The sequence below is a fragment of the Dermacentor variabilis genome, chromosome 11 (assembly GCF_050947875.1).
Source record: "Dermacentor variabilis isolate Ectoservices chromosome 11, ASM5094787v1, whole genome shotgun sequence".
Classification (NCBI taxonomy): domain Eukaryota; kingdom Metazoa; phylum Arthropoda; class Arachnida; order Ixodida; family Ixodidae; genus Dermacentor; species Dermacentor variabilis.
The window spans coordinates 114986975-115012926 of NC_134578.1; the positions used below are offsets into that span (position 1 = coordinate 114986975).

Genomic DNA, 25952 nt, shown 5'->3' on the forward strand with positions numbered 1-25952 from the left:
ATTTTGCGCGTATTAGGTTCATAATTATAGCATTCATGCACAAGAGAGAGAAAAAAATAGAAGAAAGGAAGGGAGGTCCACCAGAGGCGAATTTCCACTTTGCTACCCTACACTGGGTGGGAAATATGGGGGTTGTAAAGATCACAAAGAACGGGAAGAAAAAAAGAACAGCAAGAAAAAAAAAGAAAAGAAAGAAGGAAACAAACAGGTGCTCCACTCACTGGTGTCATGCCTAGATGATCGCGATCAATACGTCTAAATAGATCAGTGCGGCTCAGATTTAACATACATGAGCAAGGCGTTCCTCCAGGCAGTATTCCAGGCCCCTATCTTTACATATTGTATAAGAATGACCCAGTAAATATCTATAGAGATGCGAAATAAATAATGTATGCTGACAATGCTAACAAATTTTTTTACGTCAGCTGAACGTGATGGCCCTCAAAATAAAGCCAATGCTGTCTGTCCCAAAAGCTCTCCAAGAATGGGCAGCAGCAAACGTTCTTAGAGTCAATACGAACAGCACAAACACCGCGATTTTCGGTCCGAAATTTAATCAAAAAGCTCTAGCCTCATCGCCCTTCATTATGCATGCGAAACAATTGTCATAGAACGCAGTGTGAGAGTGCTAAGAGTTACCTTCACAAAAATATGTATTGGGATGCGCACATTGTATTGGTTTTCAGTAGGTTATCCTGTGTTGTTGGCATGATGGCGCGTCACGGAGCTATATTACCTTTCAAAAAAAAAAAAAACTTTCTTGTTTCCAATACCATCTTTTTTCCTTCATTATATAATTGTTTATTCCTATTCGGTACGACTACGTGTACAAGTTTTGGAAGAATGCATGTACTGCTAAAAACGTTTGTCAGTACATTTTTATGTAACATCTAATTCCTACGCTTCAGATTTATATTTGAAAGCAAATATAATCCATGTGTTCAATCTTTATAATTGTAATTTAACTGCACCATTCAAACGGGAGGTAAAAAAATTGAAAAGTTTTTCATGAGATATCATGATATCATGAGAAATAGATAGATAGTAATCTAAAGAAAGGAACGGCGCTTGATTCTGAAACCCGTGTGGGAGCACGGCGAAGCGTCGTCAGGGGAGAGGGAATGGGGGCCGCGACGCGCCTGGCACCGGTCCCCGCACAGCCCCAATGCGCGCGAGGGGCGCCACCTGTCGGGGCAGCGCCGTACATTGACAGGAGGGGGTCTTCTGTGTTTGCCGCAAGATGGCTCTGCGTGTGCGGGAAGCGCAGAAGAAATGTAGCGGAAACGTACTTCGCTACTCGTGTAACTGCGAATTCTGTAAGTTACATGCTCATAATTACCGATATACACCGCAGTATATCTTTCTACGGCACGTTTCTAAGGCAACACCGCATTCACTAGAAGCGCTTTTGTACCGCTTTCAAGCATCGAACTCGTGGCTGGAATAGCGCCAATATCGTTTAATATAAATCGTTTAATGAAGCTTACGAAATTAACGAATTGCCTCCGTCTTATGCAAGATCACACACTGTCTTAATCTCCAAAACTGACGAAGCAGAGAAGTTACGACAAGTAACAGCGTACCGGCCAATCGCACTCACAAATGTGGATTACAAAATTTATATGAAAGTTTTAGCGCGAAGATTACAGTCAGTAATCCAGGAAATCGTTGGACCGCATCAAACGTGCGGGATTATGGGACGATCTATTACGACTAATATTCACACAGCAAGATGCGTGCTGGAGTGCTGCGATATTACAAATAGCCGCGTGGCCATCTTGCAACTAGACCTTGAAAAAGCTTTCGACTGTGTCGCACATGAAATTTTGCATTGCATACTGGACCATGTCAACGTTGGTTCTGTTATTCGCGAGGGTGTCGCCCTGGCGTATCGGAACTGCACGACGAGATTGATCGTTAACCAGAGTCTGGGGGCACCCATAAGCGTGCAGCGGTCGGTACACCAGGGTTGTCCACTCAGCCCTCTTTTGTTTTGCATCTACATAGAGGCGATGTGCTTAAACATCGTGAAAAAACAGACAACTCCTGGCTTTCCGTTGCAAGCAGCGGAAGTCAAGCTGTTGGCATATGCGGATGATGTGGCGGTTTTTTCAACAAGTAGGGAAGGTGTAACTGAGGCTATTAAATGTGTAGAGAACTTCTGCCAAGTCACAGGCAGCAGAGTGAACTTAGCAAAATCACTAGGGCTCTGGCACGGAGAATGGCAATCGACGCCCGACCGCTTTGCAAACGTGTCCTGGGTTACGACCCCAACAAAGTACTTGGGAGTACCTCTAGGATGCTACCGTGATAGCGCGACATACTGGACAGCGCAGACGCATGATACACGTGGAAAGGTGGAAAGCAACGAACTTATCGATTTTTGCTAGAGCTACCGTGTGCAATCTGTTCTTTATTAGTAGGCTGTGGTATGTAATGCAGGTGTTACATTGTGCAAGGCTCAATGTACAGAAGCTGCATGGAATTTTCGCCATTTTCGTGTGGGATGCGCAATGGGAAAGGTGCAGCAGAACAAATTTCTTCAGAGGAGTCAAGAATGGTGGATTGGGCTTGGCACACCTTTTTTTGCGGCACATTGTTAACAGGTTTCTTTTCCTTCGCGACGTCAGCGATCCTTTTTTGCGCACCGCATGCCAAGTAACGCTTGGGCGCGCGTTGCCAGACTTTGTTGTTTCAACCGAAGCACTCACGGGAGGCATTTTTGGATATTTTAGAGAAGTTGTCGCAAGTGTACGATTCCTTGCAACGAGGTTTTCAAACGAATATTTATCTACTGTCAAAAAGAAAACATTGTACAAGGATTTGTGTGACGTTGTTCTGCCGGAGCCAATGTACAGAGCCTTGTACAGTGGAGGCCCTGGTAGGGACGTGTTAAAGAGAATAAATAAAATGCAAGTTGCGCCAGGGGTTAAAACCTTTTTTTTAAGGTACACACTGGAACGTTGCCAGTAAAAATGTTTTTACAGGAAAAGGCTTATTTCTTCCATGAGGATCTCACTGCCTTATCTGCAGACAACCAGAAACAATAGATCACGTCTTTCTTCATTGTTGGGGAGGGGTATTCTTTTGGGACGTACTACAAAGAACGTTAAAGAAACAATTTCCTCTCGACCCTCATGGAATACGGTATCTACCCATTACTAACGAGGATGGTTTTCCGTTTGATTTAATAATGTTAATTGGACTCCACAGTATTCGGCGCTCTCGAATGGCAGGATACTACTGCGATCCCGACGCACGACCTACGCGAATTTATTTCCGTGAAACTGTCCATCGGTTTGCTGAGATTTTGAAGGCCGGTGGCGATACCCCCGAGTGGCTGTCAAGGATGGAGTCATTGATGGCTCTAAATGAATTTTAATGTGGCGAAGCCAGCCCCCTACCAGTCTGTTTATGTCAATACGACGTGTTCATTGTATCTTTTATGTTTTGTTTTGTGTATTGCTATTGCTGTTCTTTCGTTGTCAAAGTCAGGCAATAAAGAAAAAAACACTCGTGGCTGAGTGGTAGCGTCTCCGTCTCACACTCCGGAGACCCTGGTTCGATGCCCACCAAGCCCATCTTGGAAGTTGCTTTTTATTTATGAAGCGCCTGCCGTCAGTTATCGCTCACGGCCAACGCCGCGGACGCCGACGCCGACGACACCGGCTTTTCTGCGACACGGGATCCTTAACGCTATCGCGTTAAAAAACCATCCATGCACCCCTCGTCGCACAAAAGGGTAGAAAGTGGTCCCTGCGCGGGCAGAATATTCTATGCAAGAAATGTCATACACACTTCCACCCCTTTTAAAGTTACTTCATAAATCAGATATTGAGTTACAAACTTCTGTAGGAAAACGATGCGAACATTTCACCAATCCTTGCTCGCACTTTATATTAAGAATATTATCTCACCTCTCTTCAATTAGGTTCTGTAACTGTTTCATGGTAAAGCGCATTAATTGTGAATCTTGTGTATTCTCGACATGTCTGCGATCGCTGCCGGCATTGCAGAGGTGGCTGCGCGCTTGAGTCAAGTTGCTTGTTTCTCGAGCGACTTTTATACACAGTCTCCGCTATCGTCTATGTAAATAAGTTATTGTTATTATAAATATTGTTATTGTTATTATTATAAGACCTTCAGCTATGTAGGATGTAGGGAAGGCGAAGACATTGTCAGCCATGAATCAGGTGGATGTTCCTATCGTGTCAACAATGAACGAGACCTCGAAAATATGCCTCTTATAAAATACTTGCGTTTTGCCGCCAATACTTGTCTTGCACTTTACATAACTCTGTTTCAATGTGTTCTTGCTAACGATTGCTCAACAATGCCTGGCCATTCATGTTATCGCACGGCCATAAAAAATCCTCAGAGACAGTATCTTTGTTTTCTTCATTTGGCGTTTACTTTGATGCTAAAATTTTCCTTGAAACAAAGTAGAATAATAGTGATGCGTATGATCTTTCTTTGTATAAATCTTCTGCTTAAATGCAAGTAGTATTTTCGGCGGATCGGTACTTTTGCAGATAATTTCCCCGTGCAATGTGACACGCTCACAGATTTTTGCGTTACATGCTAGAATTCTAGCAAAGTTGTTATTAGCGACTGCGCCCTTTAACTTCCCGTGGTTTATCGACTTAATAAAAGCAGTATTGCAGCTGCTCTAGAATTTTGTGACTAATACTTAGATTTCTATGGGAAAATTGCTTTAAGGTTTTCTTAGATGGGGATTCTAGGCAATGACAAACGCAGTGATTCTGTTGTGAATAGCTAGGATGTTGTTCCCAGAGCGGTTAAGGATTCAACATTGGAAGCCTATAGAAACGGTGATAGCTCGTTCTCAATAATCACGATAGAACGGTCTCTGTGATAAAGGTACGGCCACTTAAGTAATAGATGGCACATTGTATGTAGTGCGAAGACTAAGCTTTGAATTGATGCCTCCTATCTCGACTGTGTATATATGACGTGCCACTGTTCCCAAAAGCGATTTTTCGAGCACACTTGTGCAAATTCACGGTTCACCTTGACAATCCAAAGCGTATAAGCGCTGAATCGTCGGAAGCTGGGGTCACGTTGTCTAATGAGAGGCAACTATCGCCCCACGTCATGCCGGCAGCATAACACATATCTTAAGGGCAACATAGGTCTTACTTCCGCAGTCACCCACCAGTAGGCAGAAACAGAAACGTCAATCTTTGAAATGCAAATCTATTGAACAAGTAAATAGACAACCAAGTCATCAAAAGGAGGGTGAAGTAGAGAGAGGCAATCGGATGCATAGAATAAACAAGACCATGTAGATTAACGAAAATGAGAAAAAGGAACTCTCAGGGTGAAATGTGCACGATAACGGCGAAGTGAAGTGCTTTGCAATTTGAGGTTCGTGCTGGTTACCTAAGGACGAAGGCATACCGTAGTAAATATTCGCAACAAGAAGAGACATGTATGCCTATGCCGCAGCAAAACTCGAGAGATCTATCACTCTGCACATCCTTGTGGAATGCGAAGGGATTCACGCAGTAAGACCCGTAGGTAGCGTACACGTTTCAGAAACGCTTCGCTTTAAAGTGGATGGAAACGTTAACCGGTCAGGAGTCGAGATAAGCAAGAGTGGTTTAGAGCATTGGCGGAAGAAAAGGACGGTACAAATTAATAAGACCGAATTCATTACAGGCATACGTAGCAGTAGAAGGCAGACATACAGGTTCTGAGATAGAGAAAACTATTAAAGAGATGTGAACAAAAATGCTAGCATGAAAAGCATGCATAGCATACCTGAGTACCGCAAGCAGGCTGGGTGGCAATATAAACTGCCCCGTTTCAAGGGAGACGCCAATAACTCATCAGCTTTGCTTTTTGGTTTTGCTTTTTCATTGCCGCTTTTTCAGGGGTGCTACCCAAACATTATATAGAGCAGTTTTTTAGCTGCACGAAATTTATATGTGTAGGCTGTCCTGTTAAGTTCATAAGGTATGACGAATTTTGTAGTAGCATGACACCGCTCTGCCGCATCCACCGACGATTATGTCTCTCGCAAGGAAATTTCTTGCTCAGGCGCGTTTATTGTCGGTGCAGTGAGGTCATCTAGCCCGTTAAGTATGTCTTCAATAAAACACACATAAGCTTATACGGAGCAAACTCTACGCAAATTTACACGTAGTATTAACTTGCATTCAAACCCATACCGAGATACTATTTCTAATGTACCCCATTAGATTAGCTCGGATCCGAGCGTCATCGGAGCGAAACTTGGCATTCACAAAATGGTAGAAGGCTATAAAGCAACACGTACAAAATTGTTAGTAGGTAGCGCCCTCTGACGCGCAGAATGCCCGACAGCGCAGTGCGGCGGTTCTCGATAAAAAGCGGCTCTGTAATAATAGGCGACGTTTCGGAGTTTTTGCTTACACGCTTATATGACGGCACTTAGTAGCAATAAATCCGAATCAATTGTTTATTAACACTCATTATCACCTAATTGCGAATGTGTTCAATGTAGTCCACATTTATATTTCCGCTTTTGAAACCATGCGACTCATCGGTGTAAGTCGTGTCAATTTGCTACCTATTGTATTACACCAGTGTATTGACGCTCCGTCACACCAATGTTTACGCACCGCGACGTCGTTTCAGCGACAAATCCATCCACTGAGTTGAGTTCTGGGCACACGAAGCTGTGCAAGTTGGTGCGGTTTCCTGCACATCCTCGTTAAACGGCGTGAAAGTGGACGTCGCAGAAAGAATTGCATTGTTTGCTCCGTGTTTTCGCATCTTTAAATAAAAGCACACAGCTAGACTCAGTTTTATCAGGCGTGAAAAAGAAATTATAGCTGATCGAAATATTGTGGTTGCTGGCGTACTTAGTACTGTAGGTGGTAGAGCAGCCACCTAAGTTTTGTGAAACAAGGAGTAAGTGCGGGAAGGCCTTCTGATTAGAGCATCCTGTAGCTTTTTTTTTACCACAAATTTACACAGGAGGCAAATACTTGTATGTAGTATAAACAAGAGTAATAAAACGTGTTATACTTAAAATAGCATATTCACTTTTAGTATCAAGTAAAAGTGACTGCCTTTCTGATGGACTGCATTGGGCCGCCTCAGCGATCACCGTGGCGCAAAAAAGAGGGGCTTCCATCTCCACTGAGTTACGCATATCCGATGGTGAGCACTGTGCGTATGCTATGCTACAGCTACTACGGGATACAAGATAACATTATCTTCTGAGGGTTTCTCATTGCATAGGATCCACGAACGAGCTGTATTCATATTATGTCTCTTTTTAAACTTCCCGTTTATGCTGCGCAGTATTGTTCAAATCCCGTGAAAGAGGACGCCAAGAGGACAAAGTAAAAAAATGAGTGTATCATTAGAATGAATTCATGAAGCTATTATAATAATTGACCCTTTAGCTAGCTGTTCTGAAGTCGTGAAGCATTCTAGACACCCATCGCTACTTACGACCACTTTTTATTTCCATTCTATGAGTAATAAAGCATTTAACCTTGTCAATCAAGAAAAAAAAGGTTCTCCAGCATACCTTACAGATTATAACCTTATTTGGAAATGACCGATGTCTAAAGAATTGTTGGTAGAGTAAGAGTAATGATACGACAAATTCTGGGACATTTTACGTACGAAATGCACCAAGCATATAATTTGGCGCCCTGCACTTGCAAATTAGCTAAGGGGTGAGACAAAGTTACTAGGGAAAAGCATATTTGCAAATATTAAAATTTATGGAAATAAGGGCCTATGAAACGAAATAGAAGCCTTTTCGCCATTTGTGAGGTCACTAACTGTCCCTGTTCCGTGATCGACACATGTCTCGTGTGCACCTTTTACAGTTAAATGACAAGAAATAAAGGGACATAACGTCGTCTGCTAGGAATAGCTGCAAAAGCTCCTTCACCGTTTAAGGAATAAAGAATACATTGAAAGAAAATGGGCTTCAATCCACGCACTGATGGCGGTTGGCCAATAAATTTGTGTTATCACCTGATCCGGCCGACCAATCTGACGTATCCATGACGTAGCACGACGCCGTGGTGTATATGGACGATGCTGTTCCGGTGAACGCTCGTCGGGCTCGCGACGATCTTCAAGAGTCCTAACTCTGCGCGGCCTTCCCATAGTGGTAGCAGAATAAAAAATGAAATAAGTTGCTAGGCGGCTACTTCTTTTACACAGGGAGCGATAGTTACATCACTCGATTCTTCGTATGCTGCAGCAACTGCAACTTATGCAGCCGTAATCTCTACCGGTAAACGCTTGCGGCGAGTGCTCTGCGCGAAGGCGAGTTAATCGTTCGTTTTGTTTTTTGCTTCCACCGCATGGCCGGCACTGCGACTGCCGCGGTGATAATGCTGTTGATGATTTATTCGCATCCCCAATAAGACGAGGCAGGGACAAATAGCCACCTACCTTGCTTTATTTACCCAGGTACGCTATACATGTTTTTGTGTACACCTGTTTACCCTTTTTTCTCCCTCAACACTTCTCCATCTACCTCCTACCTAGGCCTTTAACTATCAATCCCTTGCAATGTCTATCAATCTCTTGCTTGCTGTTTTCTCCTATACTCTAAACAGATCTTGCTTATCCAGACAGCCGACTGGTTGACGCTTCTGACCACTTTAAGGTCAAGCTCCTCTGGAAGGTGAAGGTTACCTACGGGTCACACTGGATGAATCCCTTCGCATTCCGTTAGAATGTGCTGAGTAGTCTCCGGATTTCTGTTGCAACCTACAAATGCCTTACCTAATTCCGAGTATTTCCCCGGTTATGGTTTTTTTCCTTACGCAACCTGCTAGAGCGTCAAATAGCAAGGCGCTTCTTTTTAGTTATCGAACCAATTTTGCCTTGTTAATTACTTCTTGATATTCATGTAAATATGACGAAACAGATTCTGTGCGCATCCGATTGCCTCCACAGGTTCGCCGAGCCGAACGCCGTCAGGTGGTGCTGCAAGAAACCCAGTTGTGCGCGGGGACCGTTGCGATTGGTTTAGTTTTAGCAAACGGACACGTCAGATTCATTGTGGGGTAGAGGTATGCAAAAGCAGTAGAATGTGCAAAACGCAGAATCACTGGTTCAGGTAACACACGCCAGAATATTCATCATTCATATGTTAAAACCCATTTTACGACATAAAATAAAATGACATAAATAAATGAGAAGCGAGGGCCCATCAGAAATGAACTTTGTACAATCAGAAACGAACATTTACCATGTGGTTATTCAAAACACGAACACCCTGATGACATAAATATGCAAAATGCATAGCACTAATTAGTTGATGAACACTGTAGAACGATTCATATCTTTATGAATACGATGATCTGAATATTCGCTTGTAGACCGGCAAATATGTTGCTCTAGTGGCTTTGTATTTTGAAAGCATATGACAAAACATATTTGTCTGTAAAGTTACTTATCCTACGAGTTCTTGTTCTGAGGCACGATTAGGCTATAAGGATAAAAAATGGCAGTACTCACTAGCTTGCAGCGATTATCGCAACTTGTGTAAAGTTGTATTCCTGCGCTGTCAAGCCAGTCATTTTATTTCGTATGCATCTGGTGGTGATGTTGTATTTAATGTTATTTTTCGATAGCGCAAATTCATTGCTGTATGTTTGAAAGTAAACCCACACATCTTCGCTAGTGTTCACTACCTGTCGTTCAGAAAGAACAAAAAAGCACCAAATCAGGCAACGCTAGATACATACATTTGCCTAATAGCACCAGTCTAGCTTACAGAAAAGTTCTGCATTTCTTCAGGAACTGTAGCAGTACTACTCCAGCAGCACGCTCCTTCTAGGCGCTAAACTTGAAACGGCCGCTCAAGGCACGTTTTTTTTTTTTTTTTTTTGGTGTTGCCGTGAGCGTACCGGTGGGGCGCTGTCATAGTACTAACGCTACATTGGCGCCCCGAGTACAGATGGCTAAATGATGACCAGAAAGCTGTCACACGTGCAATGTTCAGCATGCAACAGCTATATACAACTGCTACACATGTTGTGGCTACTGGTGGGATAAGACGGAACCGCAATGTAAAGTTTGTACTTATCGACGCTAAGCGGCACGCATGTCACATCGCGTGTCAGATGGCCGAATACGACGCTAATGATGATGGTGATGATGATTTAATGGCATTCCCTTTGAAACGTGACGGTGACAAACATTCGCCTAGCCTGCTTGTATAATCAGGTACGTCATAGATGTGTTTTGCTGCATCAATATTTATACATGTCCACAATCTACTTCTTTGTCAAGACTTTTTTAACTTGTGTCGCTACCTATGCAACTGTTACATGACCTGCCACCTGGTGTAATAATTCGCAACTGAAATGCAAGAGGCGTATGTAAAAACGCTACGCGGCGCGCTCCTCACATCATAAGGCAAGTGGAACAATACAATGCCAACGATGACGTATATGATGATGATTTATTGGCATCCCCTTCGAAGCGTGGCGGTTACGTAGTCACATTTCTAGCTTCATTTAATCATATGAACAAAATATGTTTTTTTCTAGCCTTCTTGTATACATTATCGCTCCGGACGCCTTAGTATGCCTGCCCGGACTGAGGGTCGGCTAGCAGCTTAGATCACATGCTCGGACGGTGCCCCTCGTTATGGGGGCCCAAGGGAGTCACCGAAGAGGCGTGGAGCTTTGTCACCAAGTGTTCCGAGCTGCTCCCACAACTCCGGTCTGTGCAGAGATCCCACAATGCGGCGCCGAGGCGAGGCCTCCCGTCCCCACGTCAGTGCGGCCCGCGGTGCTGCTCCAAGGGCGGCGCTTCTCAGCACCTCAGCAAAGTCTGTCTGTCTGTCCGTCTGTCTGTCTGTCTGTCTGTCTGTCTGTCTGTCTGTCTGTCCGTCTGTCTGTCTGTCCGTCTGTCCGTCTGTCTGTCCGTCTGTCTGTCCGTCTGTCTGTCCGTCTGTCTGTCCGTCTGTCTGTCCGTCTGTCCGTCTGTCCGTCTGTCCGTCTGTCTGTCTGTCTGTCTGTCCGTCCGTCTGTCCGTCTGTCCGTCTGTCCGTCTGTCTGTCTGTCCGTCTGTCTGTCTGTCCGTCTGTCCGTCTGTCTGTCCGTCTGTCTGTCCGTCTGTCTGTCCGTCTGTCTGTCCGTCTGTCTGTCCGTCTGTCCGTCTGTCCGTCTGTCCGTCTGTCTGTCTGTCTGTCTGTCCGTCCGTCTGTCCGTCTGTCCGTCTGTCCGTCTGTCTGTCTGTCTGTCTGTCTGTCTGTCTGTCTGTCTGTCTGTCTGTCCGTCCGTCCGTCCGTCCGTCCGTCCGTCCGTCCGTCCGTCCGTCCGTCTGTCTGTCTGTCTGTCTGTCTGTCTGTCTGTCTGTCCGCCCGTCCGTCCGTCCGTCTGTCTTGTATATATCTCCCTCGACTTTTTTTTTCTTCCTCAAACCTTCTTTAACTGTCTTGTACCGCTATTTGTGCACGTGCTACAGGGCCTCCTACAGGGTACAATAATGCACAAGTTCAATGCAAGATGTGCACGAATTGACGCTAAGCAGCGCGCATGCCACGTCTCCTGTTTATAGCGCACTTTCTTGATGTTTGCAAGCAAGCACTGGCATGGCTCAGTGGTAGACAAACTGACTCCCACGCAGCGGACCCGGGTTCGATCCCAACAGGAACGGGTACTTCTTCTTCCCGGTGATAGCTGCTGCGCGCACCGGCGGCGGCGCCGAACACCGTCACCAAACGGAACGGCTATTGGAATTTCGTAGTATTCGCTCCCTTTCTTCACGCTTGAAAAAAAACATTTTATGTACAAATGTTGAGCAGTACCATGTTGGCTATTCCAGAAAGCTGCGTGAAAACTTGTCTCGCTCGGGTGTTAGTACTCAGGCATCGACGCTACTTTGGGAAATCGCTGCACTGCCTAAATGAGCAGTTAACAACGAATGTTCCTGTATATATTTTGCACTGAACCCACAAATTATATGTGCTCTCAGGTGTGTAGAAAGTGAGAGGCTGCTGGAAAAACTAGCCGTGGCAACGCTACATCGTCACTGGTCGCCGCTGTCTCCTTATTAATTTATCAATATATCAATACCAGATAGATATCCTAAAGGAAACTCAGCGCTGCAGCACCTTTCGGAATAGTTTTAGATTGTAACAACATTTTTTTCCTCTTCGACAGGGCGCTAGTAGACGTTGCGGAGTAAAAGCACATCCACAGAATCAACGTACAAATGTAAACAGTAGCGTAGACACGGATTTTTTCTGCTGGTATGGTGATATGTACGAGTACCATCTTCGAAATGGCGCAGTGGAAAGATAGTCCATTCGGCAGAGTTAGGTAGTAAGTTCGAATCCGGGCCTAGAAGGCTTTTGTTTATTATTTTCTTCTATTTATTTCACGGCGTACTCGCCTATGAGGTCATCCAATAGCCGTTTCGTTTGGCGGTGTTGTCTTAGGCTAGTGTCCTTCGCAGCAATCACCAGGAATCGGGCAAAAATATACCTAATTCAGGCCGGAATGAAACCTGGGCGCTCTAGTTCGTAGTCAGCTACTCTACCACTGCGCCATGCCAGCGCTTGCTAGATGCTGCTGGCATGCTCGATGCTGCTGGCATTGCTAGATGATGCAATGAGTTCTTTTTTTTTTTGCCTTAGAGTAATAGTAGCAATGATAATTGAGAATAACGCCTGTAATAGGAGTAACGGGAACTTTTACAGCACGCCGCCGCCTACAGCAGGGTTGCAGCAAAGTTGAAATCATTTTCTAGGCTGGTTCATCTAAATGCAAGAGTCTAGAGACGTCACTCGCCACGTCGCATGCTACCGCGCCCTCGGCAATATTCCTTTTTGGAAAGCGTATGCGGGGAGCGCCACGTACTACGAATTGTTCTCCCTAGCGCATTATCATCAATTATGCTGTTAGGATGACAATTTTGTGCCTGTTCTTTATTGAAACGTAACTTAAGCTGTATGCCGCATGCGTTATTCCAAAGAAATTACGCATGCACTGGTTACTTCCCTTTGCCAACTGCTTAAAGCCTCTTCCTAACGGGGGCACGAGGCACTGCTCCTGACCGCGCACTGCCGCCCTGATCGGCCCACATTTTCCCTGACCAACGCGGACACAAAAGATGCCAACAAACTAGAGGCTAACAGCTTCGCTTTGATAGCACAACGTAATTATTTGGCTCATCATCATTCCCTGATTCTTTCTGTTTAACTTAAGGCCTAGATTCCTTGCTGTGTCGCCCTACATGTTAGCAAGTGCCTGTAAATGTCTTGCATTGCCCGCGAGCACACTATGTTGCAGGCATACATCAGTGCGGGGACCGACTGTTGCAGCATTTGTCTATTACTTCAAGTAGGATATATCAAACTCTTATTGACTGTTCTCTAGTCGCAATTGTACGGCCTTAACTAAAAGCTTTAACAACGGCGGAGACAGAGGACATGCTCGTCTCAGTCATTGGTTAATTCCTGCCGCTTCCCACTGGACTCGCACAGCCATCTGAAGGCGCCTCCACGTAGCCATCGAGATTTTTGGATTGCACTAAAATCAGGAAAAGATTGAACGCTTATTTTTTTTATTTACCAGCGGCGCGTACTCAGTCAAATGCATCCTTTGATTTGAGTTTCCGTCATATAGGTTCATTGACAAGCTGTAAATGCGCAGTGCCACGTGGCCAGTGACTCAAGCTGGCCTCAAGCAGGTTCATTAACGAGGTGAACGTGACATGTGCCCAATGTCGGTCCAACGGCTAGCTTGAAATCCGGCTCCGTCAACTGAGCAGCTCGATGCTCTACCCAATAGGCACGCACTACTCGTGGACATAAATTGGCGCGAAATAAAGTTAGCCGAGGGCGAACTGGGTGAAGTGCAAAGTGGGTGAAGTTCCTAAGTGATGTTCATCGTGGTTAAATACAGGCCCTAATAAGCAACGACGCAATGGGTTCGCATGAATGCAATATTCTGAGAAGCGTCTGAACAGAGTCACTCACCATTTAGCTCTCAATCGTTCAATTTAACGTAAAACTTAGAATAATGAATGCTACTTACAAACTCACACATACTCACATCTATAAGGTTGAGGGTTCCATCGTCGTCCAAATGAACAGACGGATCATTTTGTCCATTTGCTACGTGTCGGTTGTAGAGAAAAAGCAGGATGATCAGACGGCCCTGCATTTTCACTAGATGTGTAATAGCAGCGATATTTTAGGATCTCGTAAGCAGTGTGTGTGTATATATCGCTAACACATTACCAATAAGGCATCAAGGCAAATCTGTTCCATGTACTGTGATCGTTGTCGCGGCGCATTCAATTTTATAGAACAGAATTACAGAAATCACGTGCGCGTAGTATGATTTTCGCACGGTAACCTTTAGTAGAAAGATAGATAGATCCTCAGGACAAAATTACTATAACGAAGAAAAAGAATACGATAACGGACTGCGATTCTTCGACACTAATTTATGCGGACTAGAATCACGAGATTCTATCATGGATGCTTTCGAGTCAAGGCTTTGTTACCTACGGAGAAACGCACCTGCGTTTGTGCATTCCAGAAATGAAAGGTCATGCTATATTCAATATGCCAATGACTCGTACAAGTCGCAGAAATTTATTCCAGCTTCCAGCGAAAGCACATTATTCGTTCCTCTGGAAGTATTCGCCTATTTTGCCACGCTTGCGGGAATACCAATTTTGTTTTCGAAGTTCTAATAGTTGTGTGATTTGCTTAGAACCTTAACATAAGAGCCACATGTTGAGAAATGTGAGAAATATTTGTCCCTTTGTTGCAAAAAATAAATCAGATTGATCCGTTGGGTAATATTTGTCGAGTAATATTTCTTTCAAAGTGCCGTTATTCAGAAATTTCCACGCTGGATCCGCATGTTCACGCGAGGGCGCGTCACGTGGGTGACGAGAGCGTCAGCACCCTGCGCAGACGCAAGAACCGAGTACTGCCTAATGCCCTTAATAAGATAAACGTAGCGCCATCTCCTCTCTCCCCCTCTCGCGCGGGCGTAGGCTACCCCTACTTGGCACGCTCTCCCAAGATGCTCTCTGCGTTCTCCGCTCTCCGCTCGCCTTGCTTCAACGCTAAGTCAGCGGCGAGCACATAAAAGCCCGAAGCTGTACCAGCAGTCGGCACACTTTGTCGCCGTCGCAGATCGCTTGCAAGCTACGCGCCGCGCGGCGGTGCCGTCTGCCAAGTACCGTATGGTCGCGGCTCCTAACGGATCAACGCTGAGGCGCTAAAGAGCGATGACGACTTATAATGATCGGAACGTCATCAGCGAACCTGTTTGCCTACGTACCATCACCGCTCCTTAACGTACGGCGATGCACTCAAAAGGTGCTCTTCGCATACATTCGGGCCAAACAATGACAACGCCGTGTAATGTACGACTGAGTCGACAAAAACCACGAGCGCTTGAAGACGACCTGATTGAAGTCAAGCAAGAAAGTTGCAAATAAACGCAGCGCGAACATGCAGCACTTGAGGCGAGAACCTACCCTGCCGCATGCAACAAGGGTCAGCGTATGAGATTAGTGATGAGCGACGAATCACTCGCTTTCCTCACCGAGCGGAGACCATTGGGTTGGGTAGAAATCAACCTGGCTGATTCTTTGAAGCCAGACCTTCCTCTGTGCCGCGTCTCACTTGGCAGATGAAATGTGGAGTGGTCGCTTGCCTTCCCTTTCGCTCGTGCTACTCCCGAAGGTACAGCAACAGGGCATCACGAACACACAACTACGATACAAAAGAACAAAGGCGGCGCGAAAGGTGGTGCCTGCGTACGCCACTCGCAATGTTTGGCACAACGATGGCGGCGGAAGCAAAAATAAATAAAAGAAAGCGCGTGAGGTCGTTCGGCCCATGGGAAGGCCGAGCGTCGAGGCAAGGCGTAGGGCAGGCAGGCGGTGGCAATCTTCAAGAGATGGCCCTACTTTTGTTTTTCAACGAAATCCTTTAGAATTGCTAGGTCTCAACGCCAACCACGCGGCAACACGCGACGTGGCATACGCGCCTGACGCCGAAGGTGCCCAGACGCGGTGAGGCATGTGCGAACGCGTTCCGACGCATGCCTCAGGTTGGCCCTTAAGATATTGCCATGATTGCCGCTGGCTCAACAAGATCTCGAGAAAGGACGTCTACCAGCTTCCTCGAATGAGTGGAGGCATGGATCGTCTCTGCAATGAAAATGGTTCTCCTCACCGTCCTAAGAGCGGCTGTTGACAGGGTTAAGTTCTCGAAAAGGTTCTGGACACCGGATTGGCTGTATCATTTCAAATTGGCGCCAGTTGGACTCTGTGCTGCCCTCGCAACTATATCAAAAGTAATGGACACCGTGTTGGCTGGCCTACAGTGACAGACTTGGTGTATCTACACAACGTCATAGCCTTCGCTGCTACTTCCGAAGAAAGCCTTAGCAGGCTATAAGTGGTAGTTCGTACTACCATGGCTTCCTAACTCATTCTGAAGCCAGAAAAATGCCACTTCGCCTATAAATAGCCAAGTTTCCTCGGACACGCTCCCAGCTCTGCAGGCCTTTTTACAAGATCCAGAGAAGACAACTGTTGTCCAAGCCCTCCCGCAGGCCCGGGAAAGAAAAGTGTCTGATGACTTGCGGACCATTGCGGGTACTACGAGAACTTCCTCAAAGAGTTCTCGGGAATCAGCCGGCCGTTCACGAACCTAACAGAAGAAAACGCCTCGTTTGTGTGGCAGCACTCGAAGAGCAAACATTTTAGAGATCTTCGGCACCATCTACAATACCCTCCCATCTTGGTGCATTTTGACAGCAATGCGGAAACAGAAATCTATACCGGTTCTAGCAGCATCGTCCTCGGCACCTTTCTTATTAAGAGGCAGAAGTGACAAAAGCACGTTCTCTACTATGCCATTCACTCTTTGTCGAAGGCATAGTGCAACTGTTCTACCAGTAAAATGATGTGTCTGAGAGGCGTATAGGGGGACGCTGCAATGCTACCCAGATATGTATCACAAATGTATTACCGTCTTTACCGTACAATATGTTTCATCATCATCATCATCATCATCATCATCAGCCTAGTTACGCCCACTGCAGGGCAAAGGCCTCTCCCATACTTTTCCAACTACCCCGGTCATATACTGATTGTGGCCATGTTGTCCCTGCAAACGCCTTAATGTCATCCGCCCACTTAACTTTCTGCCGCCCCCTGCTACGCATCCCTTCCCTTGGAATCCAGTCCGTAACCCTTAGTGACCATCGGTTATCTTCCCTCCTCATTACATGTCCGGCCCATGCCCATTTCTTTTTCTTGATTTCAACTAAGATGTCGTTTACCCGCGTTTGTTGCCTCACCCAATCTGCTCTTTTCTTATCCCTTAGCGTCACACCCATCATTCTTCTTTCCATAGCTCGTTGCGTCGTCCTCAATTTCAGCAGAACCCTTTTCGTAAGCCTCCAGGTTTCTGCCCCATATGTGAGTACTGGTAACACACAGCTGTTATACACTTTCCTTTTGAGGGATAGTAGCAACTTGCTGTTCATGATTTGAGAATGCCTGCCAAACGCACCCCAGCCCATTCTTATTCTTCTGGTTATTTCAGTCTCACGATCCGGATCCGTGGTCACTACCTGCCCTAAGCAGATGTATTCCCTTACCACTTCCAGTGCTTTGCTACCTATCGTAAACTGCTGTTCTCTTCCGAGCCTGTTAAACAATACTTTAGTTTTCTGCAGATTAATTTTCAGACCCACCCTTCTGCTTTGCCTCTCCAGGTCAGTGAGCACGCATTGCAATTGGTCTCCTGAGTTACTAAGCAAGGCAATATCATCAGCGAATCGCAAGTTGCTAAGGTATTCTCCATCAACTTTTATCCCCAATTCTTCCCACTCCGGGCCTCTGAATACCTCCTGTAAACATGCTGTGAATAGCATTGGAGATATCGTATCTCCCTGTCTGACGCCTTTCTTTATAGGGATTTTGTTGCTTTCTTTGTGGAGGACTACGGTGGCTGTGGAGCCGCTATAGATATCTTCCAGTATCTTTCATATGGCTCCTCTACACCCTGATTCCGTAATGCCTCCATGACTGCTGAGGTTTCGACTGAATCAAACGCTTTCTCGTAATCAATGAAAGCTATATATAAGGGTTGGTTATATTCTGCACATTTCTCTATCACTTGATTGATAGTGTGAATATGGTCTATTGTTGAGTAGCCTTTACGGAATCCTGCCTGGTCCTTTGGTTGAGAGAAGTCTAAGGTGTTCCTGATTCTATTTGCGATTACCTTAGTAAATACTTTGTAGGCAACGGACAGTAAGCTAATCGGTCTATAATTTTTCAAGTCTTTGGCGTCCCCTTTCTTATGGATTAGGATTATGTTAGCGTTCTTCCAAGATTCCGGTACGCTCGAGGTCATGAGGCATTGCGTATACAGGGTGGCCAGTTTCTATAGAACAATCTGTCCACCATCCTTCAACAAATCTGCTGTTACCTGATCCTCCCCAGCTGCCTTCCCCCTTTGCATAGCTCCTAAGGCTTTCTTAACTTCTTCTGGCGTTACCTGTGGGATTTCGAATTCCTCTAGGCTATTCTCTCTTCCACTATCGTAGTGGGTGCCACTGGTACTGTATAAATCTCTATAGAACTCCTCAGCCACTTGAACTATCTCATCCATATTAGTAACGATATTGCCGGCTTTGTCTCTTAGCGCACACATCTGATTCTTGCCTATTCCTAGTTTATGCCTATGCAGTTTAAAGCTGCAGGATTTCGACATGTCTAAAGTTTACAAGAATCGAATAAAACTTTCTGACGCTGATTGTCTGTTCGGCGCCCCCTTTCGAGCGACCACCACCGTGTAAAGACGACGACTCGAGGTTCCTGGCTAGGGTCACCGCCTCAGATTTTGCAATGCAACAGTGGGTTAAACCTGCACTGAGTGACCCTATTGGATATCTTTAAAGACGAAGTGACGGCGCGATGGGGATAAACGAGGAGGAGAGCATGACAAAACCATGAGGAAGAAAATGTAGTGCCGTGCAAAATCGGATCGGAAGCGACGAGCGGTACGAAAGAGCGCCAGAGCAGCGGTCCGTCGTCTGTTTACCGGTTGTACGCGGCGATTCCGTCGAATGGTACCATGTGTTGGAAGATCGGTTTAGCTGAGGCAAATAATACAGGTTTTGACGTGTTGAGAACGGAGAGTCGACTGGCTTTCTTACCGGATAGGCACAGCCAGCCGAGGTAGAGCAGGGTGCAATGACACGCACGTGGATGCCTAGCGAGGTAAGTGGATTTCCCAGAAACGGGGACGACGTATACTGACGGACTTTCGCCACAAGACCCCTTCCCCCCTCAGAATGCGGGAGGCTTAAGGGAAGCTGAAGAGTCTGTCGAATTCAATAAGACGCTTATATACCGATGCGGGAACCTTATAAACCATGAAGGTAAAATTTTGGGGGGGATCATGCCGGCATGATCATGCCGATCATGCCGGCGTTCTGTGCAGCCTAAGCTTGCACGAACACCAGCGGCAGCGACGATTTTCGACGAGTAGCATGCGGATGGCGTGCTGATGACGGTTCTATACTACACGTTCTAAAACAGCCGATATACTTTTCCCGCGTTTAAACCGTCTGTGTAGATTGCCGACAGCTTTCGGGCAGCGCACAAATGCTGAAGATCGCATCACCGCTTACGTTCTACGAGGAGGCATGCAGGAACATAACACTACAGTTGTTTGCCCGGAAACGTACTCACTGGAACGCTGAATGCAGCTTTGCAAAAATCATACTCGCCAAAGAGAGAGAGAGAGAGAGAAACTTTATTTTGGTTCCTTCAAGGATTTAGCGTCTCGAGGTCTCGGTCGTCTTGGGCGCCGGCGACTTGGAGCCTCTTCCAGCAAGGGTGGGCCCCTATTCCAGGGCTCCACTGAGCCTAGCTACCTGACTAGCGTGCTGCACTAAGGCCCTTTGGGCCGTGAGCTCGCAGCTGGTAAGCCGACTCTCCCATTGCTCCGCACTCGGGTTATTGTGTTGGTGGAATGATTTATTGTGTTTACATTCCCATGTGACATGGTATAGTGTGGGTGTGGCCCCGCACCATGGGCAGGTGTCTCTGTATTGTGTTGGGTACATTTTGTTCAGGATGTATAAATTTGGGAAGGAGTTTGTCTGCAATCTGCGCCAACTCGTTGCTTCCTCCTGCGTTAGAGCTTTGTAGGGTGGGGGATATTTCGCTCTCGTCCCTCTGTATAAGTTTAAGATTTCTGTGTATCCTCCCTCACAAGCGTGTGGGTGATACTCCGGGGCGCGCGACTGCTCTGCTCGGCACGTGGTCTCTCGAGCTAGGCTGTCTGCCCTTTCGTTACCCTGTATGCCTGCGTGGGCCGGAATCCAAATTAACTTGTGCGTAACGTTCCTCTCGGCGAAGTTGGCTCCGCCAAGAATTCTGAGGGCGGCTTTGCTAATCCTGCCCCTCGTGTAATTTCTGCACGCTTCCTTTGAGTCTGTTAAGATGCTAACACTTCGCCTTCGTTCGCGTGGAAAGCAGTGCTTGCGCCAGCATTTTTTGCTTCTTGGAGAGGCCGGCTCTTCGCAATCGGCTCGTACATGTAGTATGTACAAGTATGTACGTACGTGTAGTATGTACAAGTATAAACCCCTTACAAGTGATCTTGCACGCGACAGCGACAGCGCTACAAGCGAGGCGATGGCTGTCGCGTTCACTCGTCGTCTGCAAGCCGAACTCCACGCGAGCGACGGCTTTGAGCGACCACTTCCCGGTATGAGGGCAGCAATATACGCCGAAACTAGCGTGACGCATGCTTTATCAATTTAGGTTATGTATTGTACTGAAGAAGAAGCGTAAAATATTTCTGAAGGTCTTGCTCTAGGTTCTTATTCTTGCACGTGTAAAATTGAATAGTTTGCTCGTTCCGTGCGACAAACAGTAGTATTTGAGTTATGTACATCGAGTTTCGGCTTCGCACAATTGGCTCGTCGCTCATAGCATTTCCGGGCGACGAGCGACGAGTTCTAGATTTCTAGAAACGAGCGATCGAGCGACAACACCGAGCGATTTGTTCAAGCGACGGCCTGTTTTGTCGCTCGAAGCCGTCGCCCGTCACCGTCGTGCGCAAAATCGCTCTCGTAGAGTTTGGACTTAACGTCGAACTTCTCAGAGAAACGCAAGCTCTCGAAAATTTCCATGACCGTCTCAGCAAAACACCACCAAACTACTTTGCACCGTGCTTCGTGTGTAGCGGCAGCAGTCGGTCCGCACGAACACCATTATTGACGTCACGAGGCGCCCGACCAATCACAGGCGGAAACGAGGCGCGCGAGGCGCGTGTCTGCTGCTGCAACTTTCGTCGAAATAAAATATGTTTGCGCTTTCTTTCGCTCAATTTCGATGCGATATTCGAATTCAGAGGGTTGAAAACCACGTCGTACTGCTCTTCACTCATTTTTTCTGGAAAAGCTTTCAGCTTCCCTTTGTGTGAATAGCGGAAGAGTACACTTTAATATTCAAGATAGGCTGCTTTCACGCGGTCGCACACAATGTCTCTTTGCCGTGTACGTTAAACCTCAAGGTTTTCTCTGAACGCGAAACCACACAAAAGGGGTTTTCATAGGATAGAGTCAATGGTGGCTTGATAGAGTCGCGTCGCAGAGAGACCTGCGTTGTTGTGTCCATTGTCGGGAAGCTAAACACAGGCTGCCCACGGGCGATACGTGGGGATGTAGGTCGAAGCTCTTCGAGCCAGGAATGTAGCTTAAGTGTTGCGCGGCCCCTGGTGTAGTATATTGTTGGGTGGCAAAAAGCTTGCCTGGAACACGGATTGCTGATCCAAAGAGCATTTCGGCTGCGCTGACTCCGAAGTACTAAGCGAAGCTTTCCCACCCAGTGCTGTCGGTCGAGAGCAGCGCTCAATGACGCCTTCAATTGTCAATGGAGATGCTTCACCATGCAGTCGCTCTGCGGGTGCTAAATCGCGGTGTTATCAAAGCGCGTGCCCAGCAGTCTCGCCAGGGCAGGAAGAAGTGAGCTATGGCATGGTGAGCCTCAGTCCGTAGTCATCCGAAAAGAACAACCGTATCGCGACAACACGTAACACAAAATGCTTTCGCCACTGTTTCGGTCGTGATGTCTTGTAGAGGCCTCGCCTCAGGCAACCTTGAGTACCGATCGACACACGTAACGAGGTACCTGAATCTTGGCAGCATGGAACAGGCCCCACCAAGACTATAGGCCCCTGATCGAAACGAATCTCTGGTGGTCAAAACGGCTGTACTGCTGAACGCGTGTGCCGGGTCAGTTTCACGGCTTGACAGGCTTGACAGCTTTTTGCCCAGCTTCGAACAGCCTTGATGATCCATGGCCAGACGAAGTGGTCTGCGATAAGACTATGTGTGTCTCTGATGCCGTGATGGCTTAGCCCGTGCAATGAAACGAATATTGGCCGCCGAAACTGAAGGGGCACGAACGGCTGTGTCACATGTGACCAAGGTTGTTATGTAGGAGAGCAGAGTGTGGGTGTTGGCCAGATGGTAATTCATCGTTTTCGGAAGTTGCCGCAAGCAAAACACGAGACTTGAAGGAAGGAACAACACGAAGCGGTACTGACAAGTGATGATTTAATGACACGAGCACCAAGATCAGAGACTTGAGTGCACCAGGAAAGCAACGTAAGGACCCATAAAAACACAGAGATATCTTAAACAGGTGTGCGATACATATACTAAGAAAACTCTGACAGTCTACTCAGGCACCGAACACGTAGGTATCGCATGGAAAGAAACAAAAGTTATTTCTGTGAAACCGCAATTGACGGCGAGCTAACACAATCACCATCGTTAAAGCGTAGCATGGCTACTGCCCCTATGATCTCCCTTCCCAGCTGGCCATTTTTTTCTGCCGACAATCTCCGAATTTCACAAAGAAGGAGAGCAGCCCAAGCAACTGCATCAATGAAAAGCCAAGTGCGACCCTCCAGCTTTATTCTTACCTCTGTTCTGCATCAGGCGTCCGTAATGGTCACAAGTGTGAAAACTTTCAGAAACTTTCCTCTGGGAAATGAACTTGTTTTGGTACCAGATGTGCGGTAATGAAGCACCCGTAGCGGTAGATGACGCAGACGGCCACTTTATATGCAATTATTCATGAGCGAGACATTTCTACGTGGATATAAATTCGCAAAAGAATGAAAGTGCGACGCGGCACGTAAGGTTTTTCACCTCCGTGAGCTTTACGTCAATCCTAAAGTTCAGCGGCAATTTTTTGCAGAAGGTCAGCAGCATCTAATGCAGCTGCGTTCGGTTCGACTTTAAGGAAAAAGACGAATTGTATAGTTCTAGAGTATTATTACATTGAATAGACGATATATTCCATATCCAGTTGTGTTCTGCACGTTTGTTTCCATCTTATTTGGTACAGTAATGTTTAAAGAATACCACACCAGTGTATACGGTATTCAGCCTGCACGTCAGCATTTATACTAGATATATGTCGTGAGAATCGACGTGATAATGGTTCCATAGGTGTTCCACGATGGCTGGACTCCGGCCAACACATCAAAATATAGAAAATCGGATATATTTTCTCCTTTGCACACACACACACACACACACACTATATATATATATATATATATATATATATATATATATATATTTTGTCACGTGGTAGTGAAGGTTAGGAAGGCAGCAATTTATTCGGTGAACTTGTGCCCTCAAAAACAGGCTGCACTCAAAAACAACGGTAGCGGCGAACACGCTCGGCGATCATCGAAAATCTCATCAGCGGGTCAGGCGCGTCGGCTTTTATACAGCAGTCGTCGAATGTTCCAGACTAATCGTTGGCACCCGCGTGCCTTCCACAAAGCTCTACACCATTCGCGTCACGCGATGAAATCAGATAACACAAGGTTCGGCGACAACAGGCAGCGGATAGAAGCATGGATAACTTTCCAGAAACTTCGGATACATGCAGGCGCGTCCCGCGCTTTGCGATAACATTTGTTAGGCGGCGAAACCTGGTCGCCCGATAAAAATAAGTACACGTGTAAATACCCCCCCCTTAAAAAAAAAGCATCGTCCCGATGCTGCAAACAAATAAAAAGTAATAAAGAAAAGCACTCGTAGCAAAGAAAACAAAATAAGGAAGTTCGTCAGCGTCCATAAAAGGGTTTAAGGCGTACCACGTGGACCGCTTCAGATCGCGCGCGGCGCCGCTGTGAATGCGAAATGCCGTCTGGAACGACCTCATAGTCTAGCGCGCGAATACGTCGGATGACCATGTAGGGTCCGAAATAGCGACGCGAAAGCTTCTCGCTCAGTCCTCGTCGGCGTATAGGGGTCCAAACCCAGACACGGTCACAGGGCTAGTACTCGACGAAGCGCCGTCGGAGGTTATAGTGCCGGCTGTCGGTAGGCTGCTGGTTCTTGATCCGTAGGCGGGCGAGGTGTCGGGCTTCTTCGGCGCGCTGCAGAAAGGTCGCGACGTCAAGATCCTCTTCGTCGGTGACGAGGGGCAGCATGGCGTCGAGCGTCATCGTCGGGTTCCTGCCGTAAACCAGCTTAAACGGCGTAATCTGTGTTGTTTCTTGCACCGCCGTGTTGTAAGCAAAGGTTACGTACGGCAGGACCGCGTCCCACGTCTTGTACTCGACGTCGACGTACATTGCTAGCATATCGGCGAGGGTATTGTTCAGGCGCTCCGTGAGACCATTCGCGTGCGGGTGGTAGGCAGCTGTCCTCCTGTGGCTTGTATCGCTGTACTGCAATATGACTTGGGTGAGCTCTGCTGTAAACGCTGTTCCTCTGTCGGTGATGAGGAATTATGGGGCGCCATGTCGCAGCAGAATGTTCTCGACTAAAAATTTCGCCACTTCAGCTGTGCTGCCTTTCGGTAGAGCTTTTGTTTCAGTGAAGCGGGTGAGATAGTCCGTCGCCACGACGATCCAATTATTTCCGGAAGTTGAGGTCGGAAATGGTCCCCACAAGTCCATCCCGATCTGCTGAAAAGGTCGGTAAGGAGGCTTGATCGGCTGTAGTAATTCCGCTGGCCTTGTGGGTGGTGTCTTGCGTCGCTGACAGTCTCGGCATGTCTTGACGTAACGGGCAACATCGGCGGTTAGGTGTGGCCAGTAATACCTATCTTGTATCCTCGACAGCGTCCGGGAGAAACCAAAGTGCCCAGCGGTCGGATCGCCATGTAGAGCGTGCAGTACTTCTGGACGCAGCGCCGACGGAACAAGAAGGTAGTTGGCGCGGACTGGTGAGAAGTTCTTCTTCACGAGTAGGTTGTTTTGAAGCGTGAACGAAGACAATCCACGCTTAAATGCCCTAGGTACTACGTCGGTGTTCCCTTCGAAATACTCGACGAGGCCTTTTAGCTCCGGGTCTGCTCGTTGCTGTTTAGTGAAGTCATCTGCGCTTATTATGCCGAGTAAGGCGTCGTCATCCTCGTCGTCTTCCCGCGGGCCATCGATGGGGGCGCGTGATAGGCAGTCGGCGTCTGAGTGTTTTCGTCCGGACTTGTAGATTAGCGTGAAGTCATATTCTTTAAGTTAGTTAAAGTTAGCTAGCCAACACAACGCGTGATGGTCGCTGACCACTTTGAATGGCCTGCCATATAGGTAAGGGCGGAATTTTGCTGCAACCCAAATGATGACGAGACATTCCTTTTCAGTCGTAGAATAATTGCCTTTCGCTTTTGACAGCGACCGGCTAGCATAAGATATCACCCGTTCATGCCAGTCTTTCTTCTAGACTAGGACGGCACTGAGGCCTAGGCTAATGACATCAGTGTGGATTTCGGTAACGGCGTCTTCGTCGAAATGTGCAAGTACTGGCGGTGACTGCATTTCTTGAAATGCGTCGGCGTGCGGCGTTTGCCATTTGAACTCGACATCAGATTTGGTTAGATGCGTTTGCGGCTCAGCGATGCGCGAAACGTCCTTG

The 25952-nt window shown here is 46.8% G+C and overlaps 1 long non-coding RNA gene across 2 annotated transcripts in view; it reads right to left on the reverse strand.

Moving 5' to 3' along the window:
- Positions 1-23146, reverse strand: part of LOC142563150 (uncharacterized) — a 60365-nt gene extending 37219 nt beyond the window's left edge. Inside the window, exons 1-3 of one of the 2 annotated variants that reach the window (XR_012824310.1) lie at positions 22997-23146; positions 14058-14173; positions 9505-9680 (exon numbers count right to left, since the gene is read on the reverse strand). This is a non-coding gene — a long non-coding RNA (uncharacterized LOC142563150). Of the gene's footprint in view, positions 1-9504; positions 9681-14057; positions 14290-22996 lie in introns of those variants that run through there. The other variant, XR_012824309.1, reaches the window with a different exon arrangement.
- Between the last annotated feature and the right edge of the window lie 2806 nt (positions 23147-25952).